This window comes from Ascaphus truei, chromosome 2, assembly GCF_040206685.1.
Source record: "Ascaphus truei isolate aAscTru1 chromosome 2, aAscTru1.hap1, whole genome shotgun sequence".
Classification (NCBI taxonomy): Eukaryota; Metazoa; Chordata; class Amphibia; order Anura; family Ascaphidae; genus Ascaphus; species Ascaphus truei.
Genome location: NC_134484.1, coordinates 392,967,558 through 392,990,020, shown reverse-complemented (window position 1 = coordinate 392,990,020; position 22,463 = coordinate 392,967,558). Strand labels below are relative to the sequence as shown.

At 47.5% G+C, this 22,463-nt stretch overlaps 1 protein-coding gene across 14 annotated transcripts in view; it reads left to right on the top strand.

The window, feature by feature from the left end:
- PHF14 (PHD finger protein 14) overlaps positions 1 to 22,463 on the top strand; it is a 416,918-nt gene that overhangs the window by 320,094 nt on the left and 74,361 nt on the right. The gene's annotated exons all lie outside the window — the stretch shown is intronic.

Here is a 22,463-nt window from a genome sequence, read left to right as displayed (position 1 = left end):
CCAGAGCAGGAGGGAGTTTACTGTAGTTAGCTTCAGGATTTAGATTTACACCATAGGGAGAATAGTTTGGGCATACCAAGGTTCATATTAAGTTAGATACCCTAGAGTTTTAGGGAAGTTAGCTCGAAAAATGACAGTAGCTGCCGGCGGGTGGTCAGGAGACTACCACCGATCCTGCCCGCAGGCATGCGCTTCCGTGACGGGGATGTGGGTTCAACCCGCACCCCTGTAAAAGTCCCGGAAATTCATGGTCAGCAGGAGAGACCATGGGTCTGGACTGGGAGGGAGAAGAGTTCAGTGGGGCAGAGTTACTTCCGGGCATTAACCCTGGGGTCCTTAGTGCCCACCGAGGTTCTGTTTGTGTGTATATATGTTTGTTGTTTCCCTTGCTTTTCCCTCGTGTTTCCTTCCCTCCATGTATCAGACCCCCTCAGAGAAGGAGTGAATCCTAGTGTACGTCACCAACAAGGACAGCATCACCAGCGAGAGCTACACCCCTCGGGTAAGCACCTGCTCCACTTCTTGTACAGCTACCCACATAACACACAACTATGGCAGTAACACTTATCTCCCAAAATGTTAAAGGGTTTAACAGCCCAAAGAAGCGTAAAGTTGCCTTCTCTGAATTCAGACGGAGGGGCGCCGATGTGGTTTTCCTCCAGGAGACACACTTTAGCACGCACAGCAGCCCCAGATTCGTAGACAAAAGTTATAGGCAGTTTTTCCTTGCCTCCGCCAAAGAAAAAAAGAAAGGAGTAGCTATAGTATTCAATAACAAATTCCCTTTCCAGATGGAGAGAGTAAAACGGGACAGCAAGGGGAGATATCCTATCTTGGTAGGACTCCTACAGCAGTGTAGAGTAACGTTAGCCTGTGTATACGCGCCCTGCGAGAACGAGCCGCAGTTCTTTGATGAGTTTTTCCAGACATTGCAAAGATGGGCAGAGGGGAATATAATCCTGGCAGGGGATTTTAACATAACGATAGACCCCCGGTTAGATAGATCACCACAGCAGCAAAAATCCAGACAGGCAGGAAATGGGCCATTGCTGGAGGGCGTCAGGCGAGGGAGCCTGATTGACATCTGGAGGGAACAGCACCCCGGCGAGCGGGGCTATTCTTTTTACTCACACCTCCATGACAGCTACAGCAGGATCGACCACTTTTTTGTGTCCAGTAGAATGGTCCCACAGATATCCGACTCCAAAATACACGACATTACGTGGTCGGATCATGCATCAATAGAGCTGAGATGCACACAAATTAGGCCTACTAGCCCGGGAGCAAACTGGAAACTTAATGAATCACTGATTAAGATACCAGAACTAGAGAAAGTGGTCAAGGAGGAGATTAGGCAATTTTTCCAGACTAACCTAGGCAGTGTGGAGTCCCACACAATTCTGTGGGAGGCTCACAAAGCCACGATGAGGGGGGTGCTGATAAGCATAGCAGCGAAAAGGAAAAAACAGAGGGATGCCAAATTGGTACAATTATATCGGAGGTTACATGAGCTCTCTGCACTACATAGCTGATCAGGTAGAGGGGATACCCTAAAGGAGTTGAAGGATGTAAGGACTGAGCTTAACCTCACATAGAAAATTTTATGAGAAAGCCAACAAGCCGGACACAATGTTAGCCAACCGACTCCGCAATAGACAACCAAATTACAATATACAAGCAATTAGAACCAAGTCAGGGGAGATATCCTCTAACCCCAAAGTTATAGTCGAAGAGTTTAAACAATATTACGCTCAGTTGTACAACGGGGAGAAGGTGGTTCATAATGTAAATACAAGGGGCAGACTGCAGGAGTTCCTAGCAGATGCTGCACTGCCGCAGTTAGGCAGGTTGGAGTGGGAGGCGATACAGGGTGATTTCACACGGGAAGAGTTGACAGTGGTAGTCAAAAACTTAAAGTCTTCCAAGGCTCCAGGCCCAGACGGGTTCTCTAATCTGTACTATAAATTTTTTTATAGGAATACTAGCTCCACACATGCTCCGGTTATTTAACGGGGTCCTGGCGGGAGAGCCCTTCTCAGATCAGATGCTCCAGGCGTCAATCTCCTTGATTCACAAAAAGGACAAAGATCCAACAAATTGCCAAAGTTATAGGCCGATATCGTTGATAAATTCGGATGTTAAAATTTATTCTAAATTACTGGCCAATCGATTAAGTGTTGTCCTGCCTAGGCTGATCCATCCGGACCAGGTTGGCTTTATTAGAGATAGACAAGCGGACGATAATACCAGAAGGGTAATAGATATAATTGACTTTGTCAATGCCAGCAAGGTTCGGAGCTTTGTGTTACGCCTGGACGCGGAGAAAGCCTTTGACAGGATACACTGGCCATACCTGGAGACCACGCTTGGGGCATTTGGATTCGGGGAAAAGATCCTAAGGGTGATAAAAGCATTATACACACCTCCAGCAGCGAGGGTCCTCCACAGGGCTTCCCCTCCGAGTTGTTTCCAATCAAAAGTGGGACGAGGCAGGGGTGCCCGCTTTCGCCCTTGCTCTTTGCCTTATGCATCGAACCACTAGCAGCACACATACGTAGTAATAGAGACATAACGGGGGTCCAAATTAATTCACAGGAGCACAAGTTAGCGTTATATGCAGATGACATTATCCTGACAATTACTAAACCGCTCACCTCCCTCCCCAACCTGTTTGCGCTCTTGGGGCGGTTCAACCAGATCTCAGGTTTCAAGATCAACCAGACGAAAACTGAGGCGATGAGCTTGAACATCCCTGACGAGATGCAAAAACTATTAGAACTCAATTTTGAGTTTAAATGGCGGTCCAAGTCCATCAAATATCTAGGGGTGAATATCACAAAAACGATAGCCTCCCTATTTCAAGCAAATTATCCCAGTCTAGCAAGGACTCTGAAAAAGGAATTGAGATACGGGTCAGCATATGGTATTTCATGGCTAGGCAGAATTTACAGTGTTAAGATGAACATTCTCCCCCAGATACTGTACTTGTTTCAAACTCTCCCGATACCCGTGGTAAGAGCCGAGACTAAAGATTTACAAAATTCGATAACAACATTTATATGGAAAGGCAAAAAAACACGGATAAAGGCTGCAATTATGCAGAAATCTAAGGAAGCGGGAGGACTGGCAGTGCCATGCTTGTTGTCCTATTATAATGCGGCGCAGTTGTGCCAAATTACGCAACGGCATGGAGACCCAGAGCTGCGAAGGTGGGTGTCACTGGAGAGGGAGTTGTGCGCCCCACTGGAGCTCAGGGATCTAATCTGGTACCCGAAAAAAAGAATAAAAGATATAAAAGAGCCTTTGACATCAGTGCTCAACTCCCTTGCGGTCTGGGAGGTGTCCAAATATAGTTGCTCATTGACCTCTAAACACATTAATGGCCCCTCTGTATAGTAACCCGGATTTTGCTCCTGCACTAGAGGAGAAGAATTTTCCGCTCTGGCGACAATTAGGGGTCCATAGATTAAAAGACCTGGAGGGCGGAAACACTATTAAATCATTCGACCAATTGAAGTCAGAAACAGGCATGCCTAACATAGAATTTATTAGATACCTCCAGGTCCGGGCATTTTACAACAAACACACAGTGAGACCACCTTTAACGAATTTTGAAAGGCTCTGCGTGCGGGGCACCGACACGCGGGGACTGATCTCCACTCTATACAGAAAGGTGGTCGGTACTGACAATGACGACACAATCAGACCCAGATTCATGAGTCAATGGGAGTCGGACCTACATGAAACATTAGAAACCGAAGACTGGACTGAAATATTCAAAGCTGCTGCCAGTAGCTCTATCTGCACGACATTGAAGGAGAACTCATATAAGGTATTGTTGAGGTGGTATCTCACCCCGGTCAGATTAGCTAAATTTATCAAAGGCGCTTCCCTGCTCTGCCCACGGCAGTGCGGGGAAACAGGTAATCTGGTGCACATGCTGTGGTCCTGCCCAATGCTTATGCCAGTTTGGCAACAGATCCGAGATTGGCTGCAGAGGATCTTGGGCCTACAAATTCAGCTAGACCCGTGGCTGTTCCTCCTAAGCAAACCCACAGACGAAGTCTCGAGAACGGCGAACAAATGAATAGCACATTTTGCAACAGCTATGCGGTGCGAGACCGCAGCACTATGGAACCAGAACGCAATTCCATCAATAGACAAAATTAGAAATCGAATTTGGTTTGTATGCCAGATGGAAAAGTTAACGAGTCTGGTTAACGAAACTGGCTCAAATTTTCAAAAGGTATGGCTGCCTTGGCTAGCCCAGACGGATATCCCAGGGCTGAGCAATGCCACCATCTGGCTTTAATAGGACAAAATGAGTTATCCTTGGATGCACAGAAAAGGTGACAGAGCGGACACAGAGGACTGATGGTAGCCCCCCCCCCCCCCCCTATAGGGTGCTAGGTTTAAGCTGACGCTTCAAAACCCCAATAAGTGGGAGAGTCACAGCACCGAGAGTTGGTGGTGACCGTTTGACAGAGGGATTCAGGAAGAGAATGGGAACGCCTTCCCAACCCCCCTCACCTCCCTTTATCCCTCTACCTGTCTATGTCCTGTTGTCTTCCTTTCCCTTGTCTGTTAAATGTGGTATGTCTGATGTAGAGTCTGTCCACCAGGACAGTATAATGCAATGTGGATTGTACGATATATACCTGAAAAATAATAAACAGAAAGTTGAAAAAAAAAAAAAAAATACAGATCTTCAAAGATTAAAGTAGGTGCTCATTAATCTGTTTAGCAGCTATTAAGCATTCATTTCACAGAATGACTCTATAAGGTGCAGGCTTTTCCCATCAGTAATTCACAGTTGTAGAATAGTGCTCTGTTTTATGGGTAAAGATGTGTCATGTACTTAATTTGACTTCCATTAGTTATAAGTACTCCACAATCATCTTAAAAGGATTATGGACATTGGCAAGTGCCTTGTGAGACACTGAATTCATCCCATTAGTGTTCCAAAGGCAATAGGCAACATACAGATTATTTAACCCAGTGTGTTGCAATGTTATCCTACATTGTAGGGGTTAAAATAGGAGCTAAAACATCAAAAGCATAGTTGTGTTTGTTATCATTATGATTAACATAACATTTTCTTTTTCTAGTCACCCCTGTGCAATTAGATGTGTAACAAGTATATAATATATATATATATATATATATATATATATATATAGTCAGGTATATATATATATATATATATAGTCAGGTATGGAGATTAGCACTCACGGTTTTGTTGCAGGAGGCAGATGCTTGTCCCATAGAGAGTATGTAGACATATGGAGACCAGGGGATCCTGATAGCCAAAAAGAGACAGCACACTGCAGGTATGGTATCAAAAAAGTGTATTCAGTAACACAAGGCCGCCAACGTTTCGGTCCTCCCAACGGGACCTTCCTTAGGGCACTGCCCTAAGGAAGGTCCCGTTGGGAGGACCGAAACGTTGGCGGCCTTGTGTTACTGAATACACTTTTTTGATACCATACCTGCAGTGTGCTGTCTCTTTTTGGCTATCAGGATCCCCTGGTCTCCATATGTCTATATATATATATATATATATATATATATATATATATATATATAAAGCATAAAGTAGCCGTGTTAGTCCAGTTGCGATAGTGCAGAATAAATGAGTTATTCAGTATTAGGTGAATATGATTCAATGCAACAAATGTGACCAAGGTTGCTACATTGGGGAAACCAGCCAAAAATTACAAGGAAGAATGAATATGCACAGACACTCTATACTCCATCACGAAGAAGGAAGATACTGCTCACCTGTGGGACATCACTTCTCACAACCAGATCATTCCATAAATGATTTAAAAATCAAAATCCTCAATGGAATGTTTAAAAGCACCCAAGAACGGAAAACATTTGAGCTCAGAATGATAAGACTCTTTGACACCAAAACCAAGGGACTTAATGTGGACATGGGTTTTCTCACACCCTACCAAAATTGTCTGTAATTATCCTGCTTGCCTCTATTCTTATCAACACTTTCTCTCTCCCCCCCCCCCCCCCCCAGCATCCCTTCCCCACCTTTCTTTGACACTGTCCCTTGGCTTCAAACACTTAACACCCGACCTTATCTACAGTAAATATCTGGTTTTTTTTTTTCTCTACACTGTTTTAGCATTGATTCCTGTGTAAATCAGTATTGCTTGACCTGAAGAAGAGAGGAGAACTCTCGAAAGCTTGTCCTATGACATAAATTGTTAGTCCAATAAAAAAGGTATCACCTAATACTGAAGAACTCATTTATTCTGCACTATATATATATATATATATATATATATATATATATATATATATATATATATATATATATATATGTGCGTGTGTGTGTGTGTGTGTGTGTGTGTGTGTGTGTGTATATATATATATATATATATATATATATATATATATATATAATATAAGACCGAGCATGAATATACACACTATTTAATCATTTTAGCAAAAGACGAAAAAGGGAAAGGATAATATTCTTTCAGAGCAATGTGTGTGTGAATATGATACTGTTCTGTGGCTAACTAAATGCTTTTATTTGTGCGAGCTTTCGAGATACACTGATCTCTTCTTCCAGCGATGTTACAATGAATGAAGCAAGCAAAGGGAATACTTAAAAACAGTGTCTCTTGGAATGTTATCTGTGCTTGTCCTTCCCCCGGTGTGGATGAGATTTATGGCTAGAGGTGTTAAATAGTTCCTGAAAGAAAGTGATGTAAGAGTGTGTGTGTGTATCTGTGTGAATATAAATGAATGGAGAGCCCACAGTGTATACAGTGCTTTACAAAAGGGGTGTGTGGAGTGGGAGTTAATAAAAATGGTGTGGGTAGGTGTGGAATTGTGGGGGATAGTGGAATAACTAAAAGTGTGTGTGGATACTATGTGGTCCCTATTGGTTTATAGGGATGGAAAAACAAGGAGTATTGGTATGTGTAAGAGACAGCTGTGTGTGGATACATATAGCACAGTATGTACAGACATTGTCTTTAGCGCTCATGGGAAGAGAGTTCACTTGTGTCAGTAATGACTTATAAAATTTCGATCTCTGTTTAGGCCACCGTTATCCCGAACAGTTGCATAAATTTGTATTCATGCAACCGTCTCTCTTTCGGTGTTTTAAGATTACCTTTGAGTATGGCAACCCTCAGATCGTTCATCTTATGGCCAGAGTCAGAGAAATGTTCGCCGACAGGACTGTCTCTTGTTCCGCGTGTGATGCTGTGGCGATGCAGGTTCATTCTCTTGTTTAGCCCCTGCCCCGTCTCACCTATGTAGTAGCAGCCTCATGGGCATTTCATGCACATGATGAGGTACATGACATTGCTGGAGGAACAGGTGAACCTTCCTCTGATTTTGTATTCCCGATTCCTGTGTGGTATTTGTATTGTGTCCGCTGTGTAGAGCATTGCGCAGGTTTTGCATCTTGGGTCCTGGCATGGTTTTGTCCCGCATTCAGTTGTACTGCTGAATACTTTACTCCTCACCATAATATTCTTGAGATTATGAGGTTGTCTGTATGATAATAAGGGTGCTTCAGGGAAGACCTGTTGCAGTCTTGTATCTTCCTGGAGGATGCATTGTAGTTCCCTGGCGATCTTGCGTAGGGCTCCTAGGTATGTGTTATATGTGACCACCAAAGGTACCCTGTTGCTTGTCTCCTTCTGTTTGTATTCCATGAAATCACTTCTTGGTATTCTGGTGGCTTTGTGAATTTGCTGGTCTACAATTCTGTGGTTATATCCACGGTTTATAAAATCTGATCTCAAGGCTTTAATCCGCTGGTCTCTGTCTGCTGTGTCGGATAATATCCGGTTGTAGCGTATGGCTTGACTGTAGATGGTTGCATGTTTGGTGTGTGTCGGGTGGAAGCTGTTGTCCCTCAAATAGCTGGCTCTGTCTGTAGGTTTGCGGTATACAGAAGTCTGTAGTTGGTTGTTCTTTATAGTAATGGTGGTGTCTAGGAAATGTACTTCATCCGGGGAATGGGTGAGTTTGAGGTTGATGGTCGGGTGGAACGTATTGAAGTTGTCATAGAACTGTAGGAGCTCCTGTTCGCCAGAGGTCCAAATCAGGAGGATGTCATCGATGTAGCGAAGGTATGTAAGGGGTTTCAAGTGACAGGTGGAAAGAAAGTCACTTTCCAGTTTTGCGCAGAACAGATTGGCATACTGTGGCGCCATCCGAGTACCCATAGCGGTCCCGCTTGTCTGGAGGTATGTGTCATTTCCAAATGTGAAGTAGTTATGGGTCAGAATAAATTCGATGCATTTAGCAGGTTTGATTGTTATGTTGTGGTTGGCCTTTAGCGATTCTATGGCTCTCCTCTCCATCAGTGTCAGATTATATGTTTGTTTCCTTACTTTGTCCAGGATGGTGGTTTTGGCGCTGTCTGAAGCTTTCAATGTAAAGCACTGTATACACTGTGGGCTCTCCATTCACTTATATTCACACAGATACACACACACACACTCTTACATCACTTTTTTTCAGGAACCATTTAACACCTCTAGCCATAAATCTCATCCACACCGGGGGAAGGACAAGCACAGATAACATTCCAAGAGACACTGTTTTTAAGTATTCCCTTTGCTTGCTTCATTCATTGTAACATCGCCGGAAGAAGAGATCAGTGTATCTCGAAAGCTTGCACAAATTAAAGCATTTCGTTAGCCACAGAACGGTATCATCTATTTATTTTTTGATTATATATATATATATATATATATATATATATACACACATTATACACACATAGCTCTGAAAGAATATTATCCTTTCCCTTTTTTCGGCATTTGCTAAAATGATTAAATAGTGTGTATATTCAAGCTCGGTCTTATATTCTACAACACACTGGATTCTAAAAGAAAACTTACAACTGTGCTTCTTAGACTTTTTGCACGATGGCACCTTACTTACATCCTGCTGAAAGATGTCTTCTATCTACCCTTCTGTAACTAAAGCTCTCTTCCCATCTAAAACCTTTCACATTTATGGCCCCACACCTCTCGAATGCCCTTCCCCTCAATATCCAACTGGCACCCTCTCTCTCCTTCTTTAGGCCTATCTTAAAACACACCTCTTCAAAGGTACATTTGAGGTCATGACTGGGAGCCTGAGATGGGGGCCTTCCCATGTGCTCTTCCCTCTGGGGAGGAGTAGAGTGACTATACCTCTGCCTCTGCTAGGGAGGTAGGGAAGAGCTAGGATGGCTGCTGGTGCCCTAGGCCCGTAATGACTGTCCAGGGACTATCTCCGGTGATATCTGAGAGAATAGACTGTGATCCGGCAGGTGACTGCTGAGTACCTGTATTACTGCAATAAGAGTAGTTATAAATTCGTTCCTGTTTTGCAATATACCTCGTGCCTGGAGTGAGATCTAATTGGGGGGAGAGTTACAGTTCTAGCGTGGGTGATCGCCTCCATATCCCTGGAACCAACGGCAGATGGAGGTACTGCACTGCTAAGTATTACGTGGAGAATGGACCCCAGAAGCCTGTTCCTGTGTCCCAAAGTCACCATGGACGACTCAGCCCTCTTGTTACCAGCAGGTATGCACCACATGTGTATTACTGTTGTGAAGCGCTATGTACCGGGTTGACTCTGTACACAAAAATATACATGTATACAGTATATATATGTAGCCCTGGTCCCCTTGAGCTTCCCAAGATCCCCCTCCTTGCGGCGGCGCACCCGGCTAGCTGAGGCCGCCATTACAAAGGTGCGCGCATGCACAGTGGTCGCGCATGCGCAGAAGACACTAGGGAGCTGCGGCGGCCATTAGGAAGTCGCGCATGCGCAGTACGAGCACGCACACGGCCCCAATGCAGCTATAGCCTCCGCGGGACTATAACTCCCATGAGGCCTAGGGAGACAGGCACCAGGTGCCTCATAGTGGCCAATAAGAGGCCAGGATTCTCGGCAAGAACAAAGAAATACATTCCGCGGGCTTGCGAGGAACGTCAGTTGGAGCTGGGAGCTGGATGAGTTAGGGTGTATGTGCAGGGAGCAGTAGCCCCTTGCACTAGGCCAGATAAACCCCCAAAGGCCCCAGATAACTGTTACCCTTGCCCCAGTTTGTTGGTTGCTTCAGGGACAGGCCTTAGAGAAGGAGATCTGCCCCTTTAGCTATTTGGTTCAGTAAAGATACCATCTGTGGCACGCAGCCTGATTTCTGGGTCTGGGCTCAGACCCCTCTATATATACAGACTATCCTACCAGAGACTCATATATATATAGACTATCTTCCCGGAGGCCACGCCAAGCAGTGACTGCGGCCTGCCGGCTGCATACGGATCCCTTCCAAGGTACAGATGGTGCGGAGCCGCGGTGATATTATCCACGCCGGAATTCACCCCACACGTAGGAGGACATCATGTCGGATCAGGCGGATCCAAACCCAGTTGTATAGCGGCACCCGTGGGCTGGAGCCCCGGGCAGGTACCTTTAGTAGTGCACTAACACTTCAAGGGATAGCGCTATCTCCAACACATTGAGTGGGTGTGGACATAAAGGGACATCAGGGGATTGGTGCCCAGCACCCAAGTACATTTGGAGGAGGGAATATTTATGGTGATGTGTGCACCCGGTGCATTTCTATGTGTATGGCTATATGCATTAGTCTGTGTCGTACAGGTACCGAAGTTATTAGTATTACCAATAGTAAATTGTTATTAGCATACACTGTGTGCGTGTCTTATTATTTTGGTTCTTGTAAGAGGACCATCCCACTCATGTGGGAGCCCTTACAGGTGGAGGCGCTGTGTTCGATGTATGACCAGGTAACCCCAGGCTCCCAGTGGCGGAGGTTCAGGCCTTCTGTGAGCCTATCAGATAACGCACCACACCCGGTAACACAAGTGTATTTCCCCACATGGTCCCTATCTGCGATCGGGGGGGGGGAGGTGTTACATTTGGAGGCGCTGCTGAGATCTCAGACCTGGGGTGCCCTGTCCTATTTTTCATGCAAATTGTCCAATTTACTTTTCCACTATGTGGGTGCCCTCAAGGCAGGAGGTCCATGCATGGGCCACAAAGCTTAGCCCGACCCCGAACTGCCTGGTCGTTGTGGGCGGAGTTCCTGCTTGCGCATTCGCATCAGACATCCAGGCGCATGTTCGCAAACTCCCTGGACTGGCGCAAGCATGGGTCATAGGGCGAAAGTAGGATTCCCTCTGTCAATGGAGTGCCATGATACTAAAGGTAGGCCATGCCATTAACGAGGAAAACGGTCCCCAATTCCTATCTCTGCCCGAGGGTCCGATTAATGGGTGCCCAATTATCTATCCTGACCTAGAAGTTTCTTTGGCTCCCGCATCCGGGGAGGCTAATAAAGAGTCCCACTCAAAATGGCGTCTCCCGCCAAGTCAGGAGAGCGCACGTGCTAATGGCGGCCAGGCTGCGTCACAATGCGTTACAGTAAACTGCCCAGGTCTTGCGCGAGATCCAGAGCTCCACCCCCGTGACATCAGTGAGTCTCAGTCCACAACTTCTGTTCCCCAGCAGGGAGGAATAGGATGCAGCAAACTGCACCCTCAGTTATACAGAGTGTGGCGAATAAGACGAGAAAAAGTGCCCTATTTTCTGTGCCCGTGCTTACAAAAAGAGTTGAATAAGTATGGCGGTATGGACTTTAACCCCTATCCTCTACCAATAGAAATGTGGTTGGTAGAAGTGGACAGGCAGGTGTGTCTACGATGTGTTTGTAGCAAATGTGATTTTCCAGATGGAGAACTGACTTGGGGACCCAAGAGTGCTTGCTGCGGAGCACAGTTCCTGCAACCCATGCTGCTGTGGTCTATGGAATTCGCAGAGAAAGATGCGACAAACCTCTCTACTGAGCCGGTCAATGCTGCTAGTCTACCTACCTCAAGAGACGAGGTTTTGGAGGGCCTGTGCGCCCTAACAGCGGTTCCAGACTCAACTCCAGAATCGGTTCCAATGCCGGAACCACAGGTGTTTGAACTAACGAAGGGTAAGGCGTCCCTACCCCCATTCTCTTCTACTGACAATAGTAGCCAATCAGCCATGGGGATGCGCCTGCCAGCGGACCACTCAAGTGACACTGAGGACAACGGGCTGATTGCCCCACCTCCTGCGGACTCTGCTGTGGGCCCGTGGGCCCTACCACGGACAGTCCGGCCTACAACGATGGTACCATTGGTCCCAGGCTTGGGATCAGTACCTGCCAACGACGACAGGGGTGAGTTGACTGCCCCAGGGGTGTCGGGTGTGAGCTCCCCGGTGATCGCAGAGCATGGTGGCTCCAAAGGGATGGTCACCCGGGTGATGGGCTCACCCCGTCATCGCGTCCTGGTGGAGGTGTTCCCCCTAGAAGATCTCTGCCGACCAGAGAGCAGATTTTACCCCATCAAGATATCCAGTACAGTAGCCATGCGAAGCGCTTACTCCTACAAGAGGAACTTTCAAGCCTTTTCATCTAAAGACATGGACCTGCACGTAGCTCTTGTGATGTCCCCAGAAGACATCACCGCTAAAGATATTGCTGGAGCGAACCAAGACTGTGCTGTGACCACTCTGGTAATTATTGCCTCCTTCATGCGCACGATGGAGCGCTTCATTCACCATGTGGTGGACCGAGGAAAAGAGCAAGACCTCTTGGCCTACCTCATCCATGCCGCGGATGGCCGGGTAAATGTCTGGCACCAAGACCCCTTACTATTCCTTCTACCAGGGGGAGGAGATGGTTTGGGATTAGAGACTGTATCCCCCGATCATGAGCTCCAAAAGACTCCCAGGAGTCAGTCACTCAATCAGTCAGGGGTACCCCACTATGAGACTCAGCTGGCCTCGGGTATCAACGTGATGATGTTGGGTACCGTTGAACAAGTGCATGTGATTTGCTGTATAACCTATGCAATGCATTTTTCATTATATAACTCTCTGTTATATGTCTGCTACCCAAGCGAGGTCGTTGGGATTTTACCAGGGGGAGTGTGTAGCCTTGGTCCCCTTGAGCTTCCCGAGATCCCCCTCCTTGCGGGCAGCGCGGTCGCGGGTGCCGCCGGAGGCAGCGACGGACCCGCCGGCTGCTTGCAAGGGTGGGGGCTGGAGCAGGGAGCGCTCTGAGTCCTGGGAGTCTCGGCGGCGCACCCGGCTAGCGGCGGCTGCCATTACAAAGGCGCATGCATGCGCAGTGGTCACGCATGCGCAGAAGACACTAGGGAGCTGTGGCGGCCATTAGGAAGTTGCGCATGCGCAGTACGAGCACGCACGTGGCCCCAATGCAGCTATAGCCTCCGCGGAACTACAATTCCCAAGAGGCCTAGGGAGACAGGCACCAGGTGCCTCATACTGGCCAATAAGAGGTCAGGATTCTCGGCAAGAGCAAAGAGATACATTTCGCTGGGCTTGCATGGAACGTCAGTTGGAGCTGGGAGCTGGGTGAGTTAGGGTGTATGTGCAGGGAGCAGTAGCCTCTTGCACTAGGCCAGATAACCCCCCAAAGGCCCCAGATAACGGTTACCCTTGCCCCAGTTTGTTGGTTGCTTCAGGGACAGGCCTTAGAGAAGGAGATCTGCCCCTTTAGCTATTTGGTTCAGTAAAGATACACTCTATGGCACGCAGCCTGATTTCTGGGTCTGGGCTCAGACCCCTTCTATATATACAGACTATCCTACCAGAGACTCAAATATATATAGACTATCTTTCCGGAGGCCACGCCAAGCAGTGACTGCGGCCTGCTGGCTGCATACGGATCCCTTCCAAGGTACAGACGATGCGGAGCCGCGGTGATATTATCCACGCCGGAATTCACCCCACGCGTAGGAGGACATCACGTCGGATCAGGCGGATCCAAACCCAGTTGTATAGCGGCAACTGTGGGCTGGAGCCCCAGGCAGGTACCTTTAGTAGTGCACTAACACTTCAAAGGATAGCGCTATCTCCAACACATTGAGTGGGTGTGGACATAAAGGGACATCAGGGGATTGGTGCCCAGCATCCAAGTACATTTGTAGGAGGGAATTTTTATGGTGATGTGTGCACCCGGTGCATTTCTATGTGTATGGCTATATGCATTATTCTGTGTGGTACAGGTACCGAAGTTATTAGTATTAGCAATAGTAAACCATTATTAGCGTGTCTTATTATTGTGGTTCATGTAAGAGGACCATCCCACTCATGTGGGAGCCCTTAGAGGTGGAGGCGCTGTGTTCAACGAATGATCAGGTAACCCCAGGCTCCCAGTGGCGGAGGTTCAGGCCTTCAGGTAACGCACCACACCCGGTAACACAAGTGTATTTCCCCGCATGGTCCCCATCTGCGATAGGGGGGGGCAAAAGGTGTTACATATACATGACACCACTAGGTACATTTTTAAAAGTACACAGCATTCTTGCAACACCAGAGTCTTTTCCATGTACATATTTGTTTGTTTCTTCTCACTAAACAAAAAACATATGTTAGACAGTTATGTTTTTCATAACTGTAAGAGATGTGTGCAGAGGTATATTTTGGAAAAAAAGAATAAACTCCTGGCGCAAATATCATAAAGAATACCTGTTCTGCCAAAGAAGTGAGGAGAGTTGAAGAATGGAGTGTAGGACAGTCCTGTTTTCCACCGTTCTCTTCTTTATATGGAGTATTCTTATGTTTCTATCCTTTTGTCAGAATATTCTGTGAGGAAAAAACACAAAAACACAAACAAAAAACCATTGCGCAGTATTTACAGGGCAACGAATACACCTTTCCCCTGCCACTAGCTACTTACAGCAAGGCTCTAGGAGATAGACCTTGATTGGTATCTTTGGTGTTGATTCCAGGCACAGCATTCACTGGATCACTTCGCTCACCGTCTTGTCTTCAAAATATCTAGTTGACAAATGTAGCTGAAATAAACAGGCATGTAAGGATAAAATCCTTTCTGTGAATGCAGCAGAGAGGCTGGTGATGTCAGGAACTCCTCTCAGGTTAAACACTGTGTTCACAATCACTGAAGTTCCCTTGGTTGAAAGTGAACTACACAGTCCCAATAGCCTTGAATAAGGCTTTGCAGCACATGCAGGAGAGTAAAATGTCCTTACTTCAGACAGACAGGGAGATCTGTTCAGAGACACTCACCCTACCGGTTTCGTCTGTGAAAGACTTCATCTGGGGCATCTATTTATATGGAGACCGATTAGGGTGAAATTAAATCCTGGCTTTATTGCACCTGTTCCTTTTACAAAGCAAAACATTCAAAATAAACAAAATTAAGGCCTACTCCGCTTTAGAGAATATCTAAATCTTTACTCCAACCCTCTCTAACTGGGTGGCTAGCTAAGCTAGTTACCTCCCCAAACACACACATATACACACCCACACACACATATATATATTTACATCTAATCCCATGCTGTGCTTAAAAGCTGTGTAAACAGCAGAGCATTTGCTTATATGGGTTCCATGTAAATAGATTTCAGGCAAAAGATGACATGTGTGCTCATTTGCATGTCATTTCCCAGAATCCCTTGCTGCAGTGGAAGCACTGTATGCAAGGTGATAATGGTTGAAAGGTAGGGTTGCAGACCTGTCTAACATGTGAATGTGCTCACAAGTGATATATATATATATATATATATATATATATATATATATATATATATATATATATATCACATATATATCAGATACATATCAGATACATATATATATATATATATATGTTAGTCTTCAATTTATCATCTGATGATTACCTGATTGCTGAAGAGAAATGCTACATCAAACTTCTCATTCCCCAACCCCTAAGTAAGTGTACTTCTTGTCTGTTACTGTATTATTCATGTGTTTACCTATCCTAAGGAATAAACTCACTTTATTATATCTAAGACTCATTTCAGTTCAAACCCAGTTATTTTTGTGTAATATTAATGCACCTGTGGAGACTATCGTCACAGGCGTATTAATAAAACTGTTATATATAGATGGATAGATATCCTGCACTCCAGTGGTGGAGTAGTAATAGCTGGTGCAAAGGTCATAAAAATACACAGCATACAATACCTGAAAGGTAAAGAGACAAAAGCACTCAGCAGTTCAGTAATGAAAAAATGTATTCAAGTATATATATATATAGATATAGATATATTGAAATACATACAGCAAACCAACAAGAAAAGTCTCTCATCTGTTTCTGTTGTTGTAGCTGTAAGGGAAGGCCTCTCTTATCCCCTGGGTCAGCACCCTTGTGTGCTATGGATTTGCCCGTGTCCAGGTATAGAGGTCTTGTCCCCTTGTCTTGCAGTCAGCATACAATCCTTCTGTGTGAATAAAGACATCATCTTTTCCCCAGATCAGCCCAGTTATGGGCTAAGGTATCTCTGTCCTGTGTCTCACATGAGGCTTTTTACAGAGCTCTCATTAGTCCAGGTGGAGACTAGTTAATTGACTGGCGACAATTAACTATCTCTGCAGGATTCTCAGAGCCCTGAGCCTACTTTATTTAAACAGGGATAAGTCCCTGCTACAATACCCCTGACATTTTTTCTTCTCCTATTATTAAGACAATTGTTAAACACCAGGATGTGAAAATGCAATGCTTGAGAATTCATACCCTAGCAGGGTAGATAGGGAGCTCAGAAGAGAATTCCAAAAGTAAAGATCAATGACATTTCATGAGATAAAACAACAATGATAAGAGAACAAAAGCCACCAGTCACAAAGCAAGATCATTGTAAAAAGACCAGGAGGTAGAAAGGAATTAAGAGCACTAAAGGAGAAGAGGAGGCCCCTGCAGGACGCTAGAAAACTGGCAAAAGGCATGTTGGGTTGGTGGGGGAAGCTAAGAGAAAGAGAGAACCACTTACAGAGTAATATCTAAGCCAGGCCTGCACAACATATGGCCCGCGGGCCGCATTCGGCCCGCCTGGCCTCTCTGTACGGCCCGCGATGACTCCGGCCGGGCGCCAGTTAATTAATTAAATAAATAAATTAAAAAAAATGGTGCCTATTCCACGCGGTTTCGCATGCGCAGGGCCCGCTCCCCCTCTGCTCCCTCCCCACCACATGCAACGTGGGTCGGAGGGGGAAGTAACAGCCAGCTCCTCTGCGGCCGCTCCCCCCCCTGCTCCCAACGTGGGATGGAGGGGGAAGTACCAGCCAGCTCCTCCTGTGGGCCCGCTCCCCCCCCCTGCTCCCAACGTGGGACAGAGGGGGAAGTAACAGCCAGCTCCTCTTGTGGCCTGCTTCCCACCGCTTCCCCCCGTGGCCAGCTTCCCACGTCCCCCCGAGCTCACCTCCCGTGCCCCTCCCCCACAAGCTCACCTCCCGCGCCCCCAAGCCCACCTCCTGTCCCAGGCAGCTGCCGCAGGGATATCGGGGGCAGGAGGGGAAAGCGTCCGGCGGCAAGCTGCACCCACCCGGTCAAGGTAAGTCACTGTCACCCACCCAGTCACTGTCACCCACTCACTGTCAGCGCACCCAGTCACTGTCACCCACTCACCCAGTCACTGTCACCCAGTCACAGTCACCCAGTCACTGTCACCCAGTCACTGTCACCCAGTCACCCAGTCACTGTCACCCAGTCACCCAGTCACTGTCACCCAGTCACCCAGTCACTGTCACCCAGTCACCCAGTCACTGTCACCCAGTCACAGTCACCCAGTCACTGTCACCCAGTCACCCAGTCACTGTCACCCAGTCACTGTCACCCAGTCACTGTCACCCAGTCACTGTCACCCAGTCACTGTCACCCAGTCACTGTCACCCAGTCACCGTCACCCAGTCACCGTCACCCAGTCACCCAGTCACTGTCACCCAGTCACCCAGTCACTGTCACCCACCCACCGCCATGCACCCACCCATCATCATTCACCCAACTGTCATTCACCCACCCAGTCACTGTCATTCACCCACCCACCCACTCACTCACCCACCCAGACAGGCAGTTACATGTCTTTTGTTGAAAATATAAAAAATAAACAGGTTGCATTGTAATGTTTTTTTCTGTATCACAATAAGAAAACAGTTAAGTAAAAGTTGCGCGCTAAAAGATATTTTTTCGTGGTAGGTGCGCTATGGGTTCGGGGGGGGGTGCGCTATTGGTTCGGGGGGGAGGCCCTGCTCCTTTCATTTGTCCCGGGCCCCATGATTTCTGTTGGCGGCCCTGTGGGTGATGTGAGGTGCAGGGGGGTCATTGGAGGTGCATGGTGGGTGATTTGAGGTGCATTGGGGGTGATTTGAGGTGCATGGGGGGTGATTTGAGGTACAAGGGGGGTTATTTGAGGTGCATGGGGTGTGATTTGAGGTGTATGGGGGGTGATTTGAGGTACAAGGGGGGGGTGATTTGAGGTGCAAGGGGGGGATTTGAGGTGCATGGGGGTGATTTGAGGTACAAGGGGGGTGATTTGAGGTGCAGGGGGGGTCATTGGAGGTGCAAGGGGGGTGATTTGAGGTGCAAGGGGGGTGATTTGAGGTGCAAGGGGGGAGAGCGATGTGAGGTGCAGGGGGTGTGTGATGTGCAGGGGGGTATTGTGTGTTTGATGTGGAGGGGGAGTATTATGTGTGTGGGTGAGGGGGAGAGATGGGGGTATGAGAGATAGATGGGGATTATCGCAAAGGTTGATAGTGAGGGGTTATGGGGGAGATATGATGATGATGATGAAGGGTGCTGGGGAAGATATGAGGATGATGATGAGGGGTGCTGGGGGAGATATGATGATGAGGTGCTGGAGGAGAGATGATGATGGTGACGATGATGATGATTTTACCCGTGCGGCCCAATTTTTTTTTCCTTGGAGCAGTTCGGCCCTTCTCACTTTACAAGTTGTGCAGGCCTGATCTAAGCCTTTACTTACAGAGAATATCTAAACCTTTACTCCAGCCCTCTCTAACTGGGTGGCTAGCTAAGCTAGTGACCACCCCAAACACACACACACACACACACACATTCACTAGCTGTTGTGGCTACAATTAACTATCTCTCTGTTTGATTCTCAGGGCTCTGAGGCTACTTTATTTAAACAGGGATAAGTATCTGCTACAATACCCTTGAAGTTGTTTCTTCTCCTATTATTAAGACAATTGTTAAACACCAGGATGTGAAAATACAATGCTTGAGAATTCATACCCTAGCAGGGTAGATAGGGAGCCAGCAGATAGTTCCAAAAGTAAGGATCAATGACAGTAAAATTTCATGAGATAAAATAACCTTGATAAGAGACCAAAAGGCACCAGACACAAAGCAAGATCATTGTAAAAAGGCCAGGAGGTACAGAAGAATTAAGGGCATTAAAGGAGAAGAGGAGGCCCCTGCAGAAAGCCAGAAAACTGGCAAAAGGCATGTTGGATTGGTGGGGGAAGCTAAGAGAGAGAGAACCACTTACAAAGCAACAAGTATTGGCTACTTCTAGATGATATAATTTTCTTGAGTGCAGTATGTGCACTCATATGGTGCAAATTTACATAGATCTGAAAATTGAATAATATACAACTGTCTTACTGACTCAAGAGGACTGACTATACATATTTAATCATTGGTGGTTATATTGTGTTGTGGCTCTTTGAATGTTGATAAAAATGAATGATGTAAAGATATTGCGATTTGCTTTGAGCTGCATTGACATTTTATCAACTGTCTCGGCAGTATTAGTATTATTATATTTGTTTATCTTCTATTTTTTGAAGATCTTCGCATTTTATGATTTTTTTTTTCATACTAACCGTTAATGTTATCATATTGCTATGACTCTACAGGTCTGCTTTTCTATGGATTGAAGATGATTCTCTTATGGTGACTCAGGGCTGGTTTGATGGCACTGCCATCAGTGCTTCTGCACCAAGCCCCGCAGTTACAGAGGCCTTGCGATCTTCCCCACAACAAGAAAACTGATTGCTGGTGGGAGAGGGCGGGGCCTCTATAACTGTCTCTTAGGCTGCACTTATGGTGCCTTGTGACAGCGATGGCGCTCCGAAACAAATACATGCGACCAAAAATTTTGAAGCCGGGTAAATTTTATTTTTTAGAGACAGTCGCCTCATGTGACTGTCTCTAAACCAATCAAATTGCGTGGCCCGTCCCTTTTAGTGACATCACTGGCCCTGTCGCCAGCGACGTTGCAAAAAAATCAAATTACAACTTTCGCGACGCCGATGGGTGACGTCATCGGTCGCGTCGCCAGCACTATATGCGCGGCCTTACATTGGACGACGGCGTCTCCTCCTGCAGCGTCTCATTGTCATGTCGCCGTGATATCACATGGTGTCACGTTGCCATGACAACGTGGCACTGCAATATCACGCCGCTGCGTCATCTGAGGAGATGCCGCATTTGACAAGGTAAGAGGCCCCCGTAAAAGTCCTAGCTGCCCTCTCTGCTGTTTATAAGTTTGTGTAATGTTTACAGATATTAGAAATACTGTTGAGTATTGTTTTCAGTTATATACAGCTAAACCCCGTTATAATGCGCCTCGTTATACCGCGATTCGGTTATAACGCGGTTTTCCCGTGGCTCCCGTTTTAAAAAAAAAAAAAAAAAAAAAAAAAATTACATTTTTTTTTTTTTTTTACATTTTTTTTTTTTTGCACACTGCACACACTGCACACACTGCACACACACTGCACACACTGCACACACACTGCTCATTGCTCACACTGCCACACTGCACACACACTGCACACTGCACACACACTGCTCATTGCTCACACTGCCCACACTGACACACACTGCACACACACTGCTCATTGCTCACACTGCACACACTGACACACTGCACACACACTGCACACACACTGCACACACACTGCACACTGCACACACTGACACTGCACACACACTGCTCATTGCTCACACTGCACACACTGACACACTGCACACACACTGCACACTGCACACACACTGCTCATTGCTCACACTGCACACACTGACACACTGCACACACACTGCTCATTGCTCACACTGCACACACTGACACACTGCACACACACTGCACACACACTGCTCATTGCTCACACTGCACACACACTGCTCATTGCTCACACTGCACACACTGACACTGCACACACACTGCACACACACTGCACACTGCACACACACTGCTCATTTCTCACACTGCACACACAGCACACACACTACACTGCACACACACTCCTCATTGCTCACACTGCACACACTGACACACTGCTCATTGCTCACACTGACACACACTGCACACTGCTCACACTGACACACACTGCTCATTGCTCACACTGCACACACGGCACACACACTGTACACTGCACACACACTCCTCATTGCTCACACTGCACACACTGACACACTGCTCATTGCTCACACTGACACACACTGCACACTGCTCACACTGCTCACACTGACACACACTGCACAGACACTGCTCATTGCTCACACTGCACACACTGCTCATTGCTCACACTGACACACACTGCACACTGCTCACACTGACACACACTGCACACTGCACACACACTGCTCAGACTGACACACACTGCACAGACACTGCTCATTGCTCACACTTACTGCACACAGCTCTCACAATACACTCACATGTCAGCAGCCCACCCCCCCCTCTCACATGTCAGCAGCCCACCCCCCCTCTCACATGTCAGCAGCCCACCCCCCCCCTCTCACATGTCAGCAGCCCCCCCCCCTCTCACATGTCAGCAGCCCACCCCACCCCCCTCTCACATGTCAGCAGCCCACCCCCCTTCTCACATGTCAGCAGCCCACCCCACCCCCCCTCTCACATGTCAGCAGCCCACCCCACCCCCCCTCTCACATGTCAGCAGCCCACCCCACCCCCCCTCTCACATGTCAGCAGCCCACCCCCCCTCTCACATGTCAGCAGCCCACCCCACCCCCCCTCTCACATGTCAGCAGCCCACCCCACCCCCCCTCTCACATGTCAGCAGCCCACCAGCCCGTTTTTCACATGTCAGCAGCCCACCAGCCCGTTTTTCACATGTCAGCAGCCCACCAGCCCGGTGGAGGTTGGAATAATGACATCACCCGCAGGGGGCGGAGAGCGGACGGCTTGATTGACAAGAAGAGGGCTGTGGGCGGGGCGACTGAATGAGGCCAGGCAGTAAGAGTGCCCGGATGTGGGATGCTTGTTCTGCAGTCATTGGTGCCATATAGGAGGAGGTAAGTGGGCGTGGCTTGCATCCTTTACCCCCCTTTGTCTCTATGGCAACTCCTCCTGCCCGGGTGATTTGCAGTGCAGGGTGGGCGGAGGTGAGTCAGAGCCGGGCGTGGTGGACCCGGCCGGGGAGGGGGAGCCTCGCGCTCCGGGACCCTCTCCCAGCCTCTCCTCCCCACCCCTCTCCCTCCTTCCCGCCGCTCACCAGGACTCAGTGACCGGAGCTGCAGCTGACCCAAGTCCCGCAGGCTGTGCGAGGTGCTGGTATCTGTCACACCCTCCCTGACCCCGCACAGCGGCTCTGATGCTGGGCGTAGCGGTGATGACGAACAGGTAGGGGACCCTGCATTAAAGCCTGAG